The 23,182-nt window shown below is 44.0% G+C and overlaps 1 protein-coding gene across 2 annotated transcripts in view; it reads right to left on the bottom strand.

Moving 5' to 3' along the window:
* Positions 1-7,712, bottom strand: part of TMEM50B (transmembrane protein 50B) — a 29,412-nt gene extending 21,700 nt beyond the window's left edge. Inside the window, exon 1 of one of the 2 annotated variants that reach the window (XM_075542353.1) lies at positions 7,574-7,712. The gene's annotated coding sequence lies outside the window, so the exon portion shown is untranslated. Of the gene's footprint in view, positions 1-3,494; positions 3,517-7,573 lie in introns of those variants that run through there. The other variant, XM_075542356.1, reaches the window with a different exon arrangement.
* Between the last annotated feature and the right edge of the window lie 15,470 nt (positions 7,713-23,182).

The raw sequence follows: 23,182 nt of genomic DNA, 5'->3' as shown, positions 1-23,182 counted from the left end.
CATACACAGAGCAGGTAAAGGTAGCTTGGTAGAAACAATCTACACAGGATGAGAAAACTTAAAATCAGTATAACCTCAATACACAATAAAGATAACATACTGTATCTATGAAATAAAACTAGTGTGCTACCGTAAGAAACATCCAGAAAATAAAGAAGTTTCAAAAAGTTAAAAAAGAATATGACAACAGAAATAGAAAAATTCAAACAGAAGAGTCAGGAAGTAAATTAAAATCTAATAGTATATAAAGCAAAAAAAAAAATAAAGAGACAACACAGATGAGAAAATTTTAAGAGCAGGATAAAAAGTTTCCATCTAAACAGATTTTTCAGATAAGAAAAACATGACCTGTGATGCTAAGGGCTTAAGTGGAGAGCAAATGCTTTGAAAATGATGAGGGCAAAGAATGTACAGATGTGCTTTATACAACTGATGTATGTATATGTATGGATTGTGATAAGAGTTGTATGAGCCCCTAGTAAAATGTTTTAAAAAAATGACAAAATATTTCAAGAAAATTTCTCCAAAGTAGTTCTTGTGTTTCAAGATTAAAATGGTCCAACAACTAAATTTAGTGGATGAAAACAGACCCACACTAAGATACATCATATTACATTCATATTTATCAAAAATTATATTGATTAAACACTAGCATCAAGATGTAGGTGCTACAGGTTGGGAGAGAAAGAGAGAAGAAAAATTATTTCCAACTAAAAGTTCATTACCAGCCAAGATATCAATCAAGTATGAAGGGAGAATGGAAACAGTCAGGTAAGGGAGTGCTCAAAAATGTTAACACTTCTTGCCAAGGAGCTACTGGAGAATTTCATTTAGCCCCACCTGAGCGAATGCAGGAGAAAGGAAGGATCCGACACAGACAAGCTAGAGTCCAGTTGTGCCCCAGACACAGAGGACACTGGTTCAGGCTGAAGCAGTATAACCGGAGAGGAAAACATGCTGCAAGTGCTGTCAGGATCTCCCGTTGTACCAGCTTTTTAACTGAGACCAGAAGACCCAGTAAACCTGACTTAGACGCCTATTGCCGAATACTCTCAGTGTCGCTAGCTCTTGATTATATGCTGATAAAGTTCCAGTTCTCCTCACCCAGCAGCCAGCACACATCAGCAGAATATCCATTTCACTCTCCCCACCCCCCACCTCTCCCACAAAGGTTCTGCTTTACTTTTACCTAATCTGTTAACTGCAGATAGACATGAGAAACTTAGACTGATAATACAACATGGTCCACCCTCTCTGACCACATTTCCACTGTACTTGGTCCACACAACTGTGCTCCTAATGCGGACTATTTCCCAGGGCTCACTCACTGCATGGCCCACTGACTGCCACCATCAGGCCCCTATGAACAGTTGAGGAGGCTATTCCAATCGATCATCATGTCCTGGAAACCTCCATCTAGTACTGACTATATTATGATCCTTCCCTCAGACAGCTAGGTTTTATCCTAAAAAAGCTAGCACTTGCTAATAGGCCTGTTTGGACTCATCTGATACCCTAAGGATATAACTTTATCACAGTGTAATTAATGAGTACTCGTAAAGGCATAGACAGTTTACAGTCCTGTCAAGTTTGAGGTTAACTCTAGAGATTAATAAGATGTGTGATTTTATAGCCTGGCAGAGAAATAATCCCAAAGGTATTATGATCTTGTTGGCCTGTGGAACATTAACCAATTATATTTAGCATGCAAAGTTTATTTAGACATTTCTTTCCCTGAAGACTGCATAAATCTCTATTCCTTAAACGTTTTTAATGTTTATTGTTGTGACAATATACACAGAACATACATCAAACTCAACAATTTCTACATGTGCAATTTAATGTGACATTGATTATTCTCCATTCTCAACGTCCTTTTCTATTATGTTCTTTCCACATTAACATAAATTCACTCCCCTTAAGTTTTCTATGTAATCTTTGAGTGCCGTTATCAATTTGTTCCCATACAGCTACATCTTGAATGAGCACAAAACTCATGGCAGACAGTCTTAAAGCTAGCAAAGTCTTTAAAAATACTTCAAACAGTGGGTGAACAAGTAAATGTGGTGAAGAAAGCTGATGGTGCCCGGCTATCAAAAGAGATAGTGACTGGGGTCTTAAAGGCTTGAAGATAAACAAGCGGCCATCTAGCTCAGAAGCAAAAAAGCCCACATGGAAGAAGCACACCAGCCAGTGCGATCACGAGGTGCCAAAGGGACCAGGTATAAGGCATCATGCAAAAAAAAAAAATATGTGTGTGTATATATATATATATATATATATATATATATACACCACATCGAATGATGGGGGAAGTGCAGAGGGGAGACCCAAGGCCCAAATGTCGACCACTGAAGATCCCCTCATAGAGGGGTTTAGGAGAGGAGATGGGTCAGTCAGGGTGCGAGGTAGTACCGATGAAGAACACAGCTTTCCCCCAGATCATGGATGCTTCCTCCCCACAACTACCATGATCCGAATTCTACCTTACGGGATTGGATAGGGCAGAGGTTGTACACTGGTGCATATGAGAGCTGGAGGCACAAGGAATGCAGGGTGGACGATACCTTCAAGACCAGGGGTGTGAGGGGCGATGCTGGGAGAGTGGAGGGTGAGTGGGCTGGAAAGGGGGAACTGATTACAAGGATCTACATGTGACCTCCTCCCTGGGAGATGGACAGCAGAGAAGGGGGGGAAGGGAGACCCCGGATAGGGCAAGATATGACAAAATAACAATCTATAAATTATCAAGGGCTCATGAGGGAGGGGGTAGCAGGGAGGGAGGGAAAAAAAAAAGGATCTGATGCAGAGGGCTTAAGTGGAGAGCAAATGCTTTGAGAGTGATTAGGGCAAAAAATGTACGGATGTACTTTATACAATAGGTGTATGTATATGTGTGGATTGTGATGAGTTGTATGAGCCCCTAATAAAATGTAAAAAAAGAAATGATTAGGGCAAAAAATGTACAAATGTGCTTTATACAATTGATGTATGTATAGTGCTAAGAGTTGTATGAGCCCCTAATAAAATGTTTTTTAAAAAAAATACTTCACAGGGCTTCCCAGAAGTCACGTCCTTCTTCATGGACGTGGACAGGATGGCTCCTGACACAAAGGTACTCAAGGTGGCCTGCGCCCCTGCAGCCACCAGGTGTGACCATCAGCGCAGGTGGGGGGCAGAGCCTGCAGCAGGACGACCATATCAGGGGACAAGCAGAGAGCTGGCTCCACTTCATCTGGGACCACCTGCCCAGGTGTGCGCTGGCTGTGTATGTCACCTGACCACGTAGTCTGCCTGTGTATGTCATCTGCTCAGGCGTGCAGTTAGTGTAGCGCTCAAGTTGAGGCAGAGAACTAGCTAAGGCAGCCGCATAGTGGTCTGGTGACCAGAGACAGGCGGGGCTCCCAGAGCATTTAACACTTTGCCCTCCAATCTAACTGCAACCTTATTAATCCCACGTGTTCCTATTGGCCAGGTTGACACATTAAACCTACCTATCACAACAGCTAACAGCAGCTTTCCTCGCCTCGTGAAAAGTGCACCAGGGACGATCCAAGTAGTCATCTACTAATAATCAATTGACAAAGATATCGGATGAGTATTATGTTCTTAAAAGTGGCTAGATAAATACTACTTCTGAAACAGAGTAGCTTGATTCCAAGGGTCGGAGTAAGGATTTTTACAGGTTTTTGGGATTCATAAAACATCATTTAAACTCTACTTATTACATCAAGTTTTGAATTTCCAAAAAGTATATCCCAGTTCCCTGACTTTTAGGATACTGCGTATGTTGTTATAGAGCCCTGGTGATTTTTCTGAAGTAATTAAAGATTATATGGATTGTTAAAAAAAAAAAATACTTCAAACATGGGAGGGGAAAACCAAAAAGACCAAACTCATTGCCATCCACTCAAATCAACCTTACACGACAGAGTAAAACTTCCCTTTCAGTTTTCTGAGACTGCAGCTCTTTCTGAGAGTAAAAAGCCTCATCTTTCTCCTAAGTAGCAGCTGGTGGTTTTGAACTACCGACCTTGTGGTTAGCAGGACAATTTATAACCCACTCCACCACCAGTGCTCCTCAAGGGAGAGGTAGGGAAGCAAAAAAAGAAGACAGACTTCAAGTGCTATTTTTGGTTTAAGGTTTAAAGATCATCACCTCAGGGCAATAGTTTCAGGAGTTCATGCACCCTCGAATGGAGTCCATGAAAATTTGAAATTGGGTTTTGCATTTGTCTCCTTTTGATCAGCTTTTTCTATAGAAAACAGTACTTCTACAGATCTAGTTCTGTCTCACGGCAGAGGAGACAATTCACCACAGTTCTATTTCCTCTCCTGTTCCTAAAGCTCTTACTTCTCAAACTGAGTTTACCTTTTTCTTCTGTTGCTCCAGACCAACAGGCTCAAGTTACTGTGCCGTGACTGACTGCTTGCAGCTCTGGAGACCCCAGGCACTGCACAGGCAGTCAGGAGGTAGAACAGCAGCACTGAACACATTGTTAGGCCAAGTAAGGGGAATGCCCTGGGAAATCATGACCCCAAACCTCCAAGGAACCAAGTCCCATGAGGTGTTCGGTTGTATAAATACACAGGAAATTAGTTCTTTGAGGCATTTTCAGTAATAGTTACATAAAACTTTGAAATCTACTCATTATTCATTTGTATGAAAATTCTGTTCTTAACACTGGTCAGTTCAAAACCAACTATGTTATTTAGGACGTATAAAAGTGTGGGTATACATGTTTGTATGTGCAGTGTGCATTTTGTGTATGTATGTAAAACTTATTTTTTAAACAAGAGAAAGATTAATATAAAACTCAGATTAAAAAAAAAGAAATCAGAATAGACCATGAAGAACCTGAGGAATACCAATTGTACACTTCTGACTCAGGGGGACAGTGCTTGGCACTTCATCTGAACTGGTTTGGGGCTATTCACAGGTGGGCCACACTGAAAGTCTAAAGGTGTCATGGGGTGGGGAGTGGGACACTAGACTACTCCATCCTTGACTGGAGGAGGAGCGATAGGGTTTTGTAGAAGGCGCGCTCCTTGGACACACACACTGGAGAATAAAAGGTGTAAGTGCTGTTGGTAAGCAGGTCCTGGGATATGGAACCCTGAAAGAAAAGGGGCTTGGACTGATGGACTTTCAATCGACTCTAACAGGCCTGCTCACGATTTAACAGAGGGAGACTCATCTACTCTGGGTCAGACCAGCAGTTAGACTTGGAGCAATTTGTATGGTCTCTCTCTCTTTTTTCTTTTGGTGTCTATCTATATAACATATGTAGAATAAGCAATTCCAAGGTGAATGTATCTGAGGTGAATGATGGGTGTAAACATGGTAGTGGGGCGGGAGGAAAGAAAAGAGTAAAGAATTATATATAGGTAAAAATATAGATATGTATATATGTAAATATATAAAGATAGGTGTCTTTGTGTGTGTGTGTGTATATATATATATACCGATTGAAAGAGTGTTTTGGTTCCTGTTGGTTATCAAGGGGATTACGGTAGGATAATATAAAACCAAGTATGTTGGTTCACATTGTCCTCCTGAACACCCTCTATTCATTCCTGTAAGTCAACAAATGAATCAATATAACCTTAAAGTCAACACTATGAAATGGAAACTAGGGTAGTAAATTCACCACTCAGTAGCAGTCCTCAAAAATTTCCAATTCAAATGTCTAATTAGTGGGTACCCAGATTTTTTACATATATACATTAACCCAAACAGATTTAGTCACTCCCTTTGAATTATAAAATCTCTAAGCTAATTAGTAGAACCATCTTCTAATTTTCGACCCTCGATAAAGCACTACAGTCTCTGAAACCCACAAGGGCAGTTCTACCCTGTCCAGTAGGATGGCCATGTGTTGTAATCCACTCCATGGCATTGAGATTGGCATGGGGTTTTTAAGCTCATAAAAGATTCCTAATTGGGGGAGGGGGGTTACACAAAACCAAAAAACAGCCAAAGTACTCTGAAGTAAAACAGTCTACTTAAAATATCTACCTAAAACATTTCCTCTACTGATCACACAACGCCAAATAATTTTCTTGCATTTCCGCTTTCAATACCTAAAGTATGTGGGGGGTGGGGAGTGGGGGAGGGAATGTCCATCAGTAAGAAACCAGTAAAATAAACTAGGTTACATCAGAACAAAGGCATACCATGTAACATTTTTAGATGACGGAGGTCAATGTGTACAGATATCCTAATGTATCATTATAAAACTGCTCACATGACCATCTACTCTTGAGTTAAGGATTAAAGGGTAAAAAGTGAAGAAACATTTTCATTTTTCTTCTGCTGTTTGAAGTTTTCACTTGGTATATCGGCAGTATATTCCTGTAATGTTTTAATTTTTTTAACCTAAATATACTACTTTTGCCATTTAAAGGGAAAATAAGGGTAAACTCACCAGATAAATTCTGTAACTTTGGTGAGGGAAGAGAACTCAGAAAAGACCCACCAGGTAACGCCTAGTAATCCCAGTTGCAGAGAACGCCTGCGGGGTTGGGGAGGTGCTCACCGCAAGAGTAAAGCAGCATCCTCACCCGGTTCTATAAAATTCTGTAAAACCTACGTTTTCCCTGTGGCATCAAGACAGCCAAGAGAACTTTCCATTTCCAGCTGAAGAACAAGGATTCTCGAACCAACGTAAGAGCCTCTGAAATGATCAAGGAGTGGGATTTAGAGGACAAGCACGTCGAGAATCGTTCGAGCAGTCCGAGTAGAGAAATCCGCGTCTTCCTGAGAGAGGGGCGGCTGACTGCACACTCACTCACTCCCAGAGCGAGCGGAGGCTGGATTCCGCCCGCCCGCCGGCCGGGCACGCGCGCCGCCGTCCCTCACGCTCAGTACTCGCCGGGCTTACCCTTCAGCGCTCTTGAACTCGGCTCAGGTTACGTCGGAAGCCGACCTACCGCTTCAAGAACACGAAGGTCCACTACACCCCGACTGCTAACCGCGGCGAGTTATCCAAAACAACACTCGACACTTCAGGTCAACTCTCAAAAGAACCTTCTTCCTCCTCCACTTCCACTTCCCCTTCCCACCTGGACGCTTCCCTCCCACGCGATGGGCTCGGGAAAGCGCACAGGACGCTGCCAACAAACCGCGGCCACCGCGCCGACGGTGCCCCCAGCCCAGCCAAGGGGCGGGAGGGCGCGGGCTGCGGTCGCCCCGCCACCGCGTTCGCCCAGGGCCGTCCTCCCGCCCGAGCGGCTGACAGGCAACCTGTCCAGGCCTTTCGGTCCCGCGGGAGGCGACAACGTGGCGGCGGGGCTGAGGGGTCACGGGCGCGCCACAGCCCCGGTGGGCGCGCGGGCAGCGCGATGGGCGGCGAGGCGCAGCCGAGGCCTCGGGCGGCAGGTCGCCTCGCCGCTCCGCGGACGCGTCCCCGCCGGGGCGGCGCGGGATGCGGACACCGCAGGCACCGGAGCCCGGCGCCAAGCGACCGAGCTGCTGCGTCTGGCAGGCCCGGCCGGGCTGCCTCCCCGAGAGCGTGCGGCGGGCGCAACCCATCCCGGTCCCTGGGCGCCCGCAACCGGCGGCGGCACTCACCCCGCTGCCTCGACGCCCACGCCGACCCCAGGCGCGCGCACGGAGGAGGAGGCGGCTGCGCCGCGACCCGGCCGGCGTCGTGGGATCCACCCGGAGCGGGCCAGCATTAGGCGGAGACGCCGGCGGGGCGGGGCTGGACGGGGAGGGGAGGGGCGCCGCTCCGTGCGCACGGCAACAACCAATCAGCGCGCCGAGAGTGATCGGGCGGGGGCGTGGTGGGGCGGAGCTCCGAGAAGGCGGGGTAGGCGCGCGGCCGGTCTGCGGGCCTGGGCGGGGACTGGCCTGGCGGTCTAGACCCGGCGTCCTCTGATTCGCGGCCACGCCGGCCTGGCTCCGCCCATCCTCTGCTGGGCAGCGGCCGCGGCCCAGCTCCCGCGCTGCGTTTCTGCTCGCGCACCTCCAGTGCGGGCTCGGGAGGTCACGTGCTGGGGACCCGGAACTGCAGGGCAATTCTTAGCGTCAGGCGGCCATGGGCCCCAGGTTGGGCTCCCCGAAACTGAAGGCCCGTAGACTTAGATGCCCCTTTCCAGTCCCTGTCGTTCCGAAACGGGGCCTACGCATACAACCTTGCACTGCAAGTACTGCTTACTGAGGTTACCAACACAAATAACTAGGTTCCTAAAATTCTGTTCAGAGTTTTTCCTGTCTGTCCACCCAGATTTTTGGCTTCTTTATATTAATTTTTCTTTTCACGGTGTCCTTTAAAGATTGTAATGCGTAAATGATACAGCCTTTGAAAACTTCGTTTCAGTTTCCTACAGAATATAAAATGCTCTTTAGTTATTTGGGAGAAAGGATACTGTATAAATCCAAATGTGAAAAAATAGGAATCCAAAAGACTTTGGAGCCCTAGACGGTGCAAATCTGATTTGGTTTTCACCCAGTGAATAGCCGTTAGAACCTACTACAGGCAATAGTGAAGTAATCAGCTCTCATAAAGATTTATAACCTCCAATCCCCAAAGGGTCGTTCTAGTCTGTACTGTAGGGTCACTATGAGTCGGAATCAACTCAACGGCAGTGAGTTTGGTTTTTGCGGTACAGCAGAAGATAGGGCTGGTGGCTCTCTTTCTTTAAAATTTGGCCAAGGAAATCCTATTAAGCAATTCTGCTCCATAACACGTGGGGTCACTGTGTCTCAAGATGGACTCCACAGCAAGCGAGGAAACTTTGTAATCTTAACGAAGTAACGGGAGGATAATATTTTACCTATAATGATCTTTCTCCCAACTACCATTACAGCATTTTATATTCCGTAGGAAATTCAAATGAAGCTTTCAAACGCTGTAGAATTTACGCTGAAATTTTAGGCATTACAGTTTTTAAAGGAGACTGTGGGAAGAAACCTGAATATAAAGAAACCAAAAATCTGGTGGGAGAAACGAGGGAAAGACAGGGCTTTCCACTCCCATACAGAATTAATTATACTCTGGGAAATTCACAGGAACAGTTCTACCCCTCTATACGGTCACCACGAGTAGGCACCAATTCCGATGGCTGTGCGTTTGGGGGTTTTTTGGTTTATAATGAAATAAAAGGGTTTTTTGCATTGAGTTATCCCAAAATGCCATGCTGGGTAAAATTATTCCTGTAAGTCTTATACATGTAAGAGAGACAATCCAATTTTCCATTTCCACTCGCTGTCAATTCTCATTTCATGGAAACCATCTTTATGCCATCTTATTTTGTCAGTTGGCAAATAACACATTTATAATTACAGTAACCTCCATCCTAATAAATATGCTATGATCTAGGTGCTCAATAAATATTTCTTACATAAATTATCTTTGAAATATGTGGAATCTTAAAATTAGTTCAATTTTTTCAATAATGTGTTTATCTTGCTTGTCCCCACCTCCCCCATTAGGCTTGTTATAATTTCCCCATTTTTGCTTCAAGTTTTAGATGTGCTTCGGTTTTGTTTATTAGGATTAGATTTGTCTATCTGTAGCAGGAAGAGACAACTACAGAATAACAGTGGCATAAATAAAGGATGCATTTATGTGTTTAAGAAATCTAAAACTTAAAATAATACTATACATAATTTTTAATGTAAAAAAAATCCAAAATTAATCTAGGGCTGGTGATACTTCAAAGAGACTGAGATCCAGTCTCCTTATTCCAGAAAAAAAAGTCATGTTTGTATTTAGTCATGCTTTCAAAAATACGAGATTTTTTTTGAATGTTTGCTTCTGTGCCCAATATTGCCTCGTGATCCAATGGGGCTGCAGGAGCACCAGCCATTACACCTGCATCCCACTGTCAAAGAGAACAAAGAAGGGGACACTCACTGTCTTTAAGAACAGTCCCCAGGGTTTGCAAATACCATTTCTGCTTTCATCCTGCTGGCAAAAACTTAGTCATTTGGGCACATTAAATGGCAAGGAGCTGGAAGATGAGATTTCAGTTCTGAGGAAGGGAAAAAGGAAGAATAGATAATTGGGGGCAATTAGCAGTGTCTTTCTGAGTCTTAAATATCATGTTGCTTTTTTGTTTTCAGATTCAAATGACATCTCATTTAAATCTTTCGGAATTCTTGAGATTTTAAAAAATCTTTGTTAACAAAAAAAAATCTTTGTTACAGAAAAATATCAGTAATAAAATGTTTAATTAAAAAAAGCTTAATTCTATGCATGAAGAAAGATGCTAAAATGGACCTACCATCAGGATAAACCTGCTTTGAATTGTTTATCCAGAAGTGACTGGAGACTTCCACAAATTCAACTTGCTTCATTTATTCGGCAAACCTCTATTCCACATACAAAGTGGACTCTATACTTAGTTGTGCTTTCAAAAATATTGATTTTTGAAAGGAAGTGCAATTAAGTTGCTGATGTCAATATTACATTGCCAGCATTTCAAATATTGATTTGAGTCTTTAGTAAAACTGCGATCAGCCTTAAAAATACGCCATGCTTGGCTCTCAGTTTCTCCGCCATCCTGAGTGTGGTGTTGCTCCAACTTCACCCGGTCATCTCAGAAGCCTCTCAGGATCAAGAGATTCCTGGCCTAGAAACAAGCAGAATCGGCCCATTCCCCAATGGATTAGGTAGAGCTCCAAGAGAGGACGTTGGAGAAGAACCAAGCTGGGTGTGTCAGGAGCCCCTGAGGGCTGGCACTCATGGCCGCCTTTGCCCAGGCTCACCAGCGGCTGTGGTGCTGAGTTGCGTGAAGACTTGTGCCACCACCTGATCAATTGAACTTGCACTGGCAAATAATCTGTTTCTTCCTTGGCTTTTGCGCTTCTGCATCCAGAGTGTAACAATAAATAATATCAGACCGCTGGTGTAATAAAAAATACCGCATGCTTGCTCTGATCCAGTTGGTTTCCATGATATAGCTGTGTACGCATATGCTTGCTTAAATTCCCATTGCCGGGAATGGGCTTTGCAGACCCTGCAGGCTGTGAGACTTAAGGATCATTTTCAGGCTTTTGCCAGCACAGTTTGTTAAAAGTAACCACTTTCATCTACAACTTGGCGGGGAGAATCCAGTGCAGCTGACGAAAACCTACGGAGAGAAAAGGGTCCTCGGGGCTGTTCTTTGCTCTCCATCTCAGCGGTTCTGGTTTCCTGTTGCTTTCTCAGGGCCACTGCTTGAAATGACTCTGATAAAGTGTTTTTCACTTCCTGCCTTTTGAACTCTGAAGTCAGATGTGGACCACCAAAACCAACTGAAAGCATATTGTGTAAGCATGTACTTTCCAAAGCGTTGTCTCTCTCCTTCCGTGCATGCTTGGAGTTGTGTAATACAGCGACTGCATGAGAGGAAGGCTTATCTAGTTTTGGGTAACGGCAGTGGTGTTAGTCGCTCTGGCTCAGGGCAAATCAAAGCACTGCTCAGGCCTGCACCATTTGTAAGATTCTTGGTATGTTTGTGTCCTTTGTTGCAGCTACTGTGCCAGTTCTTCACGTTCACGGGTGCCCTTGGATGTTGTCGGTCCTCGACTTCAATGTCCTTTACCAGCAATTGGTCTTTATTGATCCTATGTCCAAATCTCACCATTCCTGCTGCTAAAGAATATTCTAGTTGTATTTCTTCTAAAACTGATGTGTTCATTCTTCTCCCACTCCATGATACATTTAATATTCTTCACCAATACCAGAGTGGGGACATAGCAACTCCCTCTGTCTTCCTTTTCATGATCCAGCTTTCACATGCGTGGAGGGAGTAGCAATTGAAGTGGGCAATGATTTCATTCTGCTTGGACCAGTATCTATAGATGCAGCACTCAAGAAACCAGATGCTTTCATTGCATTGGGGAGATATGCTGCCAAGGACGTTGAGGTAGTTAGTTTATTGTGCCAACCTGGCCGATAAACACGTGGGATTAATTGAAGGGTGGAGAGATAAATGGCTCGGCGAGCCTCGCCTTTCTTGTCTCTTGCTCTTTGATCATCGGACTAGTGTGTGGTTGCCTTGCTTGTTCTGTGCCTCAATTTGCAAGCTACACTACCTGTGGGACACCTAACCCGTGGACTGTGTCACTGTAATTTGAGGTTCCTTCAAGACCTGCTTCGCCACACCATTGGAATTTACATCTCTTGAGGTGGGGACTGTCAGACCCTGTCATCTGACTGACAGTTGGTGACCTGCCATGCTGTTTGCTGCCTGTGCCCAGATAGCCTGATTTGCTCTAAAGAGGACTACCTGGTGGCCCTCAAGACTTGAAGGACTGCCAGTGTCTCACAACTGTCTCACGGAAGTGTTGCACTGAGTCATTTGTACTGCTTTATAGTTTAATTAACTGTTTATTTCTTATGTTATGTATCTATCTGTATAAATATACATAAAATTATTGGCATTCTGGTTTTGTTTCTCTAGAGAACCCTGTCTAACACAGATGTCTTTCTGTTTTCTTTTTTTAAAAAATAAACCATTTTGATGAATAAAGTACACCTGGCCAAGTTATGGTCTTTTCATTCGCCTCATGTGCATGCAAAAGCCTGATATGCAGCTGTCAGATTTATTGTATTTTGAAAAAAGGTGTCCTTAAAACTAAAGTCACACTCCATGGGTGTGAAATGAGGCTATGTGGGATCCAGCACCACATCTGGATGGATCCTAAGGGACGGTTACGTAATTGAAGGGAAGAAATTAAGAGACAGACAAAAATTTGGAGTGCTCACCTCCGTCATGGCATCAGAAACCAGGTCAAGGCAGGAGAGAGAGAGAATATATTCTTCTGTCAACTTATATAGCCTTGGGGCATGCAAGCCCCCCTAATTGCAGGTAGCCATATGCTTAACAAAGTGGGCTGTACCCTAACCCTAGAGGTCCCTGCGCTCATTGGAGGAGTGACCTAATACCAGTGCTGGGGGCAGGTAAGGGGGATTGACTGTCCCCTGAGCAAAGAAAACAGTAGCACCATGTCTGCTCCTAGAGATAAAGCTGCCGTCCAGATAGCAATCAGTGTGTGCTTGTAAGAAGTAATTGTAAGGTAGCACGATTTTAGGAGGATATTGTGGGGATTATTCTTAATTTTCAGAATGTGATTGGGACTCATCTCTAACTCACAAGTGTGAAGGTCTCCCTCCACTCAGAACCCTGGCCTCCCAGGCTTCTTAAATATGAGAATAAAGAATTTGTCTGCATACATTCTCTTCTCATTCCTGTTTCCCACAAGACTTTCCTAAAAGGACAGACATTCAGCATGAAACATGGAGGGAAAACTTTTAACCAGTGGAAAATAGGGAAGCAAAGCTTGGGAGATGATTTGATGCAGGCAAAAGATAAAACATTTCATACTGTACTTTAACTCTGAAGACAGTGGAAACATGTATTCTTGCATTTATGTAAGGGGGGCAAAGGCTCAAATGGACTTAAACAACAATGAGCTTTTAGTGGTTCATGGAACTGGTAGATCAGAGGTTCAATAATGCCACGCCACCTTATTTCCCAACTACACTGACAGGTTCAATGATGTCACTCCATGTATTATCTCCCTATGTTGTACAGGGAACTGGCTACTTTCCAAGACCAGATACTAGAAGTTGTTGGACCTACAGTTTCCCTTGATCATACCTAGCAGAAGAACTTTCTGTGATTGGACTACCTATGAACCAATCTCTAATCCTAAAGAAAGGACAGGCAATGATTGGCTTAGGTCTAGTTACCTGAGCACCTTACTGAGACAAAACATTATTCTTAACTCTCTGAGGCCCACTGTCAATGTCCTTCACAGAAATATTTTATAATACCCCTTAATTGTCTTTAAATTGAATTCCTTTAAAATGTGACGTCCTCATGCACATCGTTTTGAAAATGTCAGTATGGTACTGTGATTACTGTTAGGTGCTGTTAAGTCTGTTCCGACTCATGGAGACCATATGTGCAACACTGCCCCGTGCTCTGCCACCTCACAAGTGTTGTTTGAGCTCATTGTTGCAGGCGCTGTTTCAATCCATCTTGTCTAGGGTCTTCCTCTTTTTGCGACCCCTCTGCTTTATCAAACAAGATGTCCTTTCCTAAAGACTGGAAACTGTGACATTAGTCGATCTTGAAAGGACAAATATCGTATGAGACCACTACTCACAGGATACACACAAAGACAGCGTCTGGCATCTGTCCTCTGGTCATATTATCCAATCTGGTCTCCCAAGCAACATGGTGGCACATCTGTCCAGTGCTTATGAGCCACATATCTTTTCCTCAAAAATCACTTCTGCAGAGGAGTCCTCACCTCAGCTGGGGTCACTATGTCATTTAGCAGGAACTTGAAGAGAACCAGTTAGTTCCTGCCAAATATCATTGTCTCATGGCCATCCTATCTAATGGACACTCCCACAGTGGTTGTCAGTGAACCTCAATGGGAATCGAGGACGAAAGGAGAAGGAAGTAACTCTTAGAAAAGGTGATTTCACTTCTTTGTTTTTTAATTAAAAGATCATTTTATTGGGAGCTCTTATAGCTCCTATAACAATCCATATATTAATTGTATCAAGCATATCTGTACATATGTTGCCATCATTATTTTCTAAATATTTACTTTCTATTGAGCCCTTGGTATCAGCTTCTCTTCTTACAACCCTTTGATAAATTATAAATTATTATTGTTTTCATATCTTACACTGACCACTGTCTCCCTTCCCCCACAGTTTCTGTTGTTCGTCCCCCTGGAGGGGGAAGGGGTATGTGTCCATCATAGTTTCCCTCTTCCTGCTCTCCTCTCCCCACCTTCCCCCTACCTTGGTGGTATGCTACTCCCATTCCTGTTCGTGAATTCCATGTTGTGAGCTCTTACCTCTTATGTGTACCTGCGAATATGCTCCACAGGGAAAGGCAGGACTGAGGTCATGACAGTGGGGAGTAAGGCCGCCTCAGGAGTCAGAGGAATAGTGTGTGTTTCATCGGGGCTATATTTGGCTCTGGTTGACTCATCCCTTCTTTGTGACCCTTTTGTGAGGGGATGTCCCATTGTCTACAGATGGGTTTTGGGTCTCTGCTCTGACCCCCCTCATTATCAGCAATATGTGTTTTTGTTTGTTTGTTTGCTTGCTTGTTTGTGGTCTTCTGATACCTGTTATGAGATCTCATAATCACACAGGCTGGTGTGCTTCTTCCATGTGGGCTTGTTGCTACTCAGCTAGATGGCCACTTGTTTAACTTCAAACCTTTAAGACCCCAGGTGCTTTATCTTTTGATAGCCAGTCATCATCCACTTTCTTCACCACATTTTCTTAAGCACCCATTTTGTCTTCAGTGATGCTATTAGTGGGTAAACCAAAGAGGGGCTCTCACCTGCCCCTGAGGAAAACATTACTTGCCTAGATGACCCCCTGCTATAGTTTATTGTGCCAGCCTGGCCGATAAACACAAGTAGGATTAACTGAAGGGCAGAGGGATAAATGGCTCTGTGAGCCTCACCTTGGTTGTTCTGTGCCTCGGTTTAAAGGGGTACACTACCTGTGGGATGCCTAGCCTGTGGACTGTGTCACTGTAAGTTGAGGTCCCTTTAAGCCCACACGATTGGAATGTTCATCTCTGGAGCTGGGGACTGACAGTTGGGGACCTGCCTTGCTGTTTGCTGCCTGGGTATATATAGCCCAGCTCTCTCTACAGAAGAGGACTGGCAACTGGTGGCTCTCAAGCCTTAAAGGACTGCTAGTGTCTCACTGCTTTATAATCTAACTGTTAATTTCTTGTATTATCTATCTGTATATAATTTAATGGTTTATTTCTTGAATTATATATCTATCTTTATAAATATATTTATATATAATTACTAGCAATCTGGTTTGTCTCTCTAGAGAACCCTGTCCAATACACCCCCCAATGGGAGAATCCACCTTGAAGTATATTGCTAAGCTTGCATTTTGACCGAATTTCTTTTCTGTCCTTGACAATCCTGAACTTGTGCTATGGACTCTCTGGACTTTAGATTTTGGCTTTGTTGGGGTGTGCAGTATTCTTCATAGGCCACATCAGAAGGATCCAATTTGGAAACCCCTCTAACTGAACCCGACTTTACCTTACATATACCTGTTGCAGTTAAAAGGAAAAGAAACGCTCCTTCGGACTTAGTGCTGAAATACCCTGGGGTGAGAAGAAGCAGATGGCTGCTACCTCAGTGCTGCGTCCTTGGAAATCATTGGTTTTGAGCAAATCTCCTTCTTTCAAGGTTATTCCATAATTGACAACATAGGACATGTAAATATTCGCTATTTCCACATTTTCTTTGGTTCTTGCACCATGTCTTTGTTTTGTGGGCATAGTTTTACCTTAGTGGATGAGCATTATAAAAATGTTTGCCTTGACCAGTGGTGAGAATGGCGACACCGGGAGGGTGGAGTAGAGAGGGGAAACCAGTGATAAGGATCCACATATAACCTCCTCCCCGGGGAACAGACAACAGAAAATGGGTAAAGGGAGACGTTGGACAGAGTAAGATATGACAAGATAATTTATAAATTACCAAGGGTGAGGGAGGGAGGGAGGGAGGGAGCAGGGAGGGAGGGGGAAATATGAGGAACTGATGCCAGGAGCTTATGTGGAGAGCAAATGTTTTGAGAATGATGAGTGTAACGAATGTACAAATGTGCTTTATACAATTGATGTATGTATGGATTGTGATAAGAGTTGTAGGAGCCCCAATAAAATGATTTTTAAAAAAAGTTTGCCTTGTCTTGAAGGTAAACAAAGCGACCATCTAGCTCAGAAGCAACAAAGCCCACATGGAAGAAGCACACCAGCCTGTGTGATCACGAGGTGTCAAAAGGATCAGGCATCAGGAATCAAAGAACAAAACTCATATCATTGTTAATGAGGGGGAGTGTGGAGTGGAGACCCACAGCCCATTTGTAGGCAACTGGACAACCCTTACAGAAGGGTCTTGGGGAGGAGAAGAGCCAGTCAGGGTGCTGTATAGCACCGATGAATCATACAACTTTCCTCTAGTTCTTTACTGCTTCCCCCACATCCCCGCCCACTATCAGTATCCCAATTCTACCTTATACATTTGGCTCAACCAGAGGATGTACACTGGTACAGATAAGAGTTGGAAACACAGATAAACCCCTCAGGATCAGGTGAGTAAGAGGAAGATTGAGGGGAGAAATAGGGAACCGATCACAATGATCTACATATACCCTCCTCCCTGGGGGACGGACAACAGAAAAGTGGGTGAAGGGAGACATTGGACAGTGTAAGACATGACAAAATAATTTATAAATTATCAAGGGTTCATAGGGAGGGAGGGTGGGAAAGGGAGGGGGAAATGAACTGATGCCAAGTGTTCAAGTAGAAAGCAAATGTTATGAGAATGATGAGGGCAACAAATGTACAAATGTGCTTGACACAATGGATGGATGGATATATGGATTATGATAAGAGTTGTACAAGCTCCCAATAAAATGATTTTTTTAAAAAGAAAGTACATTAATACAAGAAGCTTGAGAAATATTATGTGAGGCATATGGGGACAATATCAAGGTAAATAATCAAAAAAGTTGTTTCAACATGTAATTTTAACAATCTTGATTGGCTTGATGGCACAGTGATTAAATGTTCAGCTTCTAACCAAAAGGTCATCGGTTAGAGCCCACCAGCCGTTCCATTAGAAAACAATGTGGCCGTCTGTTTCCATCACGAAGCAGCCTTGGAAACCCTAGGGGCTTCTACTTCTCCTATGGTGTCGTGAGGAGTTAGACCTCACCTGATGGCAAAAGGTGATCACTGAGCTTGTCGTTAGCAGCTGAGTCAGCTCTCCATTCATGATGACCCTCCACACGATGGAGGAAGCAGAACATAGTGATTCATAAGGTTTCCATTGGCTGCTTTTTAGAAATCCATCAGTTGCAGGGCATTCCTTCCTAGGCCATCTTAGTCTGGAGGCTCTGCTGAAACCTATTCAGCATCACAGTAATGCACAGTCCTCCGCTGACAGCCAGGTGGCGGCTGAGCATGAGGTGCGCTGGCTAGGAATCCTACTGAGGTCTCTTGTGTGCCAGGTAGAAATTCCATCACTGAACTCCCACTACCCCAATTATTAAACGACCAAAGCCAAACAACAACACTGTCATTGACTCAAGAGACAAGCAAGTAAATATGAAGAACTTTAAAGCAATTATGGATGGAATTAATGAGATCCCTGCATTGTATGTATGTCTAGTGTGTTATCTACTGCTGTGCAACAAATTACTTTAAAATCTAGGAAAGCATCAATCAGTTCTTTTTTAAAAAATAATTTTACTGGGGGCTTGTACAACTCTTATTACAATCCAGACATACATCCATTGCCTCAAGCACATTTGTACATTTGTTGCCATCATCATTCTCAAAACATTTGCTTTCTGCTTGAGCCCTTGGTTTCAGCTCCTCATTTTTTTTCTCCTCCATCCCTGCTCCCTCCTCCTTCATGAAGCCTTGATTATTTATAAATCATTATTATTTTGTCATATCTTGCCCACTCCCTTCACCCACTTTTCTGTTGTCCATCCCCCAGGGAGGAGGTTTTATGTAGATCCTTGTAATTGGTTCCCTCTTTCCACCCACCTTCCTAATACCCTCCCGCAATCAGTTACTTCTTATCTCAAGCAATTCCTAAGGGTCAAGAGACCAGGAGCAGCTGAACTGGGTTGTTCCGGCTCAGCGTCTCCCATGAGCTTGTATTTAAACTGTCAGGGCTGTAGCTAACAGAGGCCTTGACAGGGACCGGAGAACCCAATTTCCATAAAACTCCCTTATACCATTGTTAACTCGAGGCCCCAGTTCCTGGCCACAGGGGCTTCTCTACATGGATGTTTCAAAACATGGATGCTTTAAACACCCAGAGTGATTGACCCAAGAGGGAGACCAGGAAGCCCCTAGTTTCAGAAGTGAATGCCATCAGTCACACTATCTTACATCAATCACACAGACCAACTCTGATACAATGAGGTAGGGGAGTTGTGGGTGTGCTGTCCCATGAAGCAAGAGAGCCGAGAACCTTCTAGCAGGAGATTTCTAAGAAGAGTGAGGTACCTCTGGGCACTTGTTAGGAGAGCTCCCCCAACCAGAGTGAGAGAGCCAAGTGCCTTTGGGCCAAGGCATGCTGGCAGAGCAGGATGCCCCCAGGCATGTATTGGAGGAACCAAGAGCTTTGTAACACTTGCCTGAGCAAGACAGAAGCTATGCCAAGGGGCAGAGAGAAGCCAACTTTCCAGCACAGCAAACCAGCTGTCCTGACCTAAGAACTCCATCTTGAGTAGTTCCTGATCTCACTTGTAACCTATTACTTCCCTAATAACCCCCACAACTGTGAGTATGATCTGTGCGTGCTATATAACCCTTGCAACAAATCGTCCAACCCAAAGTAGGGAGTGTCTTGGAAGGGACCCCTGGTGCCAGAACTAGCATAAAGGTCGGTGGATGGAGGGATGTTTGACCTCAGAACAATCAGCAATGGGCTGTGGGTGCTGATGATTCTCCTCCTCCTCCCTGATGATGTCTGACCAGGAAGTCTGTAGCTCCATGGCACCATTTTTACAATTGCTCAGCTTTCTGGCTGTGTGAGCTGGGGAGCCAGCCGTGTCATGTCATGCCAGTCTCTGGCCACTGCTGCCACCTCTCGCCCTGCAGGTTGTTACAATTCTCTCTGGAATCTGGAACTGATTCCACGCCCATCTCTTCTTGGTGGTAGAAAGGTGCCTCACTGTTCTAGGGTAGGCTTTTAAGCCAAGTGGGATGGCAAACTGATCCATCATCTCATTAGGGGTCCAGGTGCCTCATTTGCATAACCACACCCAATCATTTGGTGTGAGTTATAGGCCACAGAGAGAAAGGCCATGTTAGAAAATTGATCCATCGCATCACGGGCTTTGCCAAAACGTGAATAACAGGTCAGAACCAATGGGGCTGTTTAGAGGCTGGTTATTACCATATCCACTACTAATATTTGATTCTAGTTTGGAAACTGAAGGTGCTAGCAATTGTACAATACTGACTGATGTGATTGAACTATGGAATGATATGCTATATATATATATATATTAACTCCCAATAAATAAATATTATAGATGTGTTTATATAACATATATATATGGTTCTAAGTTTAAAGGGTTCTCCAGTGTTTAGTTGCCTTCCAAACTACAAATGTAAACTGCAACAACAAAAAAAAAGTAAACTGCAACAGGAGCGTAGCACTGGGAACTCAAGTATCATAAGGCATGATCCTGTTGGTGTTATTTTTCTGAAAGGGGGCATAACTTTTGATAAAGTTCCTGAGAAAGTGAAGTAGAAGAGTTTTGTAATTTTCACAGTAGTTGTATTTGGGGCGGGGGGAGCAGGGGAAGTTTATGTTGGCATCATGCCCAAAGTATGTAAAATATCTATATGTAAAATAGAATTTAGTTCCAGGCTTAGGTGATTACAAACAGGATTTTTCTCCCACATGAATGCCTGATAGGACACTTGAAAGTCAGGCAGGACGTGAACTAATTCCTCATGATGGCTGATCATCATACACAAGGTTAAACACCTGTGGTCAGGAGTGATGTTAAAAATATTTAAGCAAAAAAGAAAAACGTAAGCATTAAGATGGAACAGACTTCTCAACCAATCAGAATGGACACCAGATAGCCCGCACCCCATACTGCTGCACCCCGACTCCAGATAAGCTCTGTCTCGGTGGTTATTGGTCATCTAGTCCATTCTGACTTAGCGTGACTTCATGTTCTAGAGCGTAGGACTGCCATCGGGTTTTCTTGATTCGAATCGTTACAGGAAAATGTTGCCAGCCTTTTTCCTCTCTTGAAAATAGCCAATTTATCCATACAGACCCCGTCCTGCAACCAGCATTTCATGTTCATTATCTCTCAGCTTGCAGCCATCCTGCCAGTTGAGACTGATGGTGCTCATTTGACAGATGAGGCGTTGAAGTTCACACAGGCAGGGAGAGGCAGTACCCGTCTACACTGCAATTCACACCCACTTCCCTTCCAAGCCTATGCCTTTAGCACCACGCTACAGTGCCTCCCTCTCACTGGTTTGCGGTAATAAGGGGACAATGTGTTGTTTTTTTTAAAGTGTGAAGACAGTGTCAGATCTTGTGATAGTTTATTGTGCCAGCCTGGCCGATAAACACAAGTAGGATTAATTGAAGGGTGGAGGGATAAATGGCTCGGTGAGCCTCGCCTTGCTTGTTCTGTGCCTCAATTTAAAGAGCACAGTACCTGCGGGATGCCTAGCCTGTGGACTGTGTCGCTGTAAGTTGAGGTCCCTTTAAGCCCACACGATTGGAATGTTCATCTCTGGAGCTGGGGACTGACAGTTGGGGACCTGCCTTGCTGTTTGCTGCCTGGGTATATATAGCCCAGCTCTCTCTACAGAAGGGGACTGGCAACTGGCGGCTCTCAAGCCTTAAAGGACTGCTAGTGTCTCGCTACTTTATAATTTAACTGTTAATTTCTTGTATTATCTATCTGCATATAATTTAATGGTTCATTTCTTGTATTATATATCTATCTTTATAAATATACTTATATATAACTACTAGCAATCTGGTTTGTCTCTCTAGAGAACCCTGTCCAACACAGACCTCTTCTAACTTCACAAGGGGAAAGGGAAATAAATGACCATCATCCCCCTCGGCTGCCCCAGGCTGAGTTTTACGAAGCTGAGGTCAGACGTACCTGACCCATCTAACACCCACTGTCCCTCTCCTCTCTACTTCTCAGTTGCGTTTGATTGGCTCATTATGATGTCAGAGCCCACAGAATATACTCATGATTATGAGATTTATTAGGGAAGTTAACAGGTTACAATTTAGGATCAGTAATACTCAGGATACAATTCTTCTGGTCAGGACACACTCTTCTCAGTCATGCCCCTAGGCTGGTCTCTCTCTGGTTTTGTGGCCTCTCAGCTATTTGGCCCTTTGGTTTTGCCCTACTCCGACAATGGTACAAAACTTAATTCGTTCTTTTGTCAAATGCCCAAAAGGCACTCTATCTATTCAACCTGAGGACACTAGGCTCTAACTTTCAGATGACCAAACCTAGCCCCCCAATTAATGCCTGGAGGGAGGCACTCCCACTCAGCAAGTGAGTCTCCTGCCCAAAGGCACTCAGCTTTCCTTGCCCCGTAGTCCTGGAAGTCCACCACTCTGTCTAGTGCTCTGGTTCTTAGTTCTGCTGCTGCTGCTTCTCTGCTGCACCTCTGGTGTTGCAGCCTTCTGTGCCTGGACCAAGAAGGTACAATGTGCCGGGATCTCGGGGTCCAAAAGATGAGCTCCACTCAGGGTCCAAAAGATGAGCTCCACAAATGGCTCATTTTAACACCAGCACGGTGGCAAAATAGACTAATCCCATCATCATTGCATTTCAACTGCTTACAACCATAACCAACCCTGTGGCAATCACTAACAACGGATATAATCCTATCAGCATCTTCCCCAACTCTCTTGAACATTTTTGATTAGTTTATTTTTTAGATAGTTTCACTGGCATGCAATCCATACATCATACATTTCAATAGTTTAATCACATTCACAGGAGTTGTGCAACCATCACCACAATCAATTCCAGGACATTTCTTCTTCCAGCCTCCCCTGCCACGCCCCTCTTACTCTGTTACTCCAGGTGTAGTCTCTGTAGGTTTACCTAATCTGGGTTTCAGATACAGAATTCACTGCCAACAAGTCCATGCCAACTCATAATGACCCTATTGGACAGGGTCCAATTAGAACTGCCCCTGTGAGTTTCCAAGAATGTTACTCTTCAGGAGTAGTAAACTCTGCCTTTCTCTCTCATATACAGAAAACTATACAAAATCAAGGCAGAATACAAACAGCCCAACAACAAGACACAAGGAAACAAAGAAAAACTTCAAATGAAAACAAATATTAAAAACAGAGGGAAGTTATACATTTGGTCAAGAGGGGGATCAATGACAAGGTGTCACATTTTGACTGCAATTACAATAATTCATCCTGCAATGTACTCTAGTAACAAGGTCTTTCCTATCTCTGGGCCATCATCAAAGGGGATTCACCTGAGGCTTAATCCACATGAGGGACCTGGAAAATGGGTTTGGGGCTTTCTCTGTCATCAACAGCCTTCAACAAACTGGGTGTTCCGTTTAAGCTCTAATATCATTCCCTCCTCTGACTTTGGATTTTATTATTTACAATTCT

This window comes from Tenrec ecaudatus, chromosome 2, assembly GCF_050624435.1.
Source record: "Tenrec ecaudatus isolate mTenEca1 chromosome 2, mTenEca1.hap1, whole genome shotgun sequence".
Taxonomy (NCBI): Eukaryota; Metazoa; Chordata; class Mammalia; order Afrosoricida; family Tenrecidae; genus Tenrec; species Tenrec ecaudatus.
The sequence above is the reverse complement of the archived record's forward strand: the minus strand, read 5'-3'. Positions and strand labels throughout refer to the sequence as shown.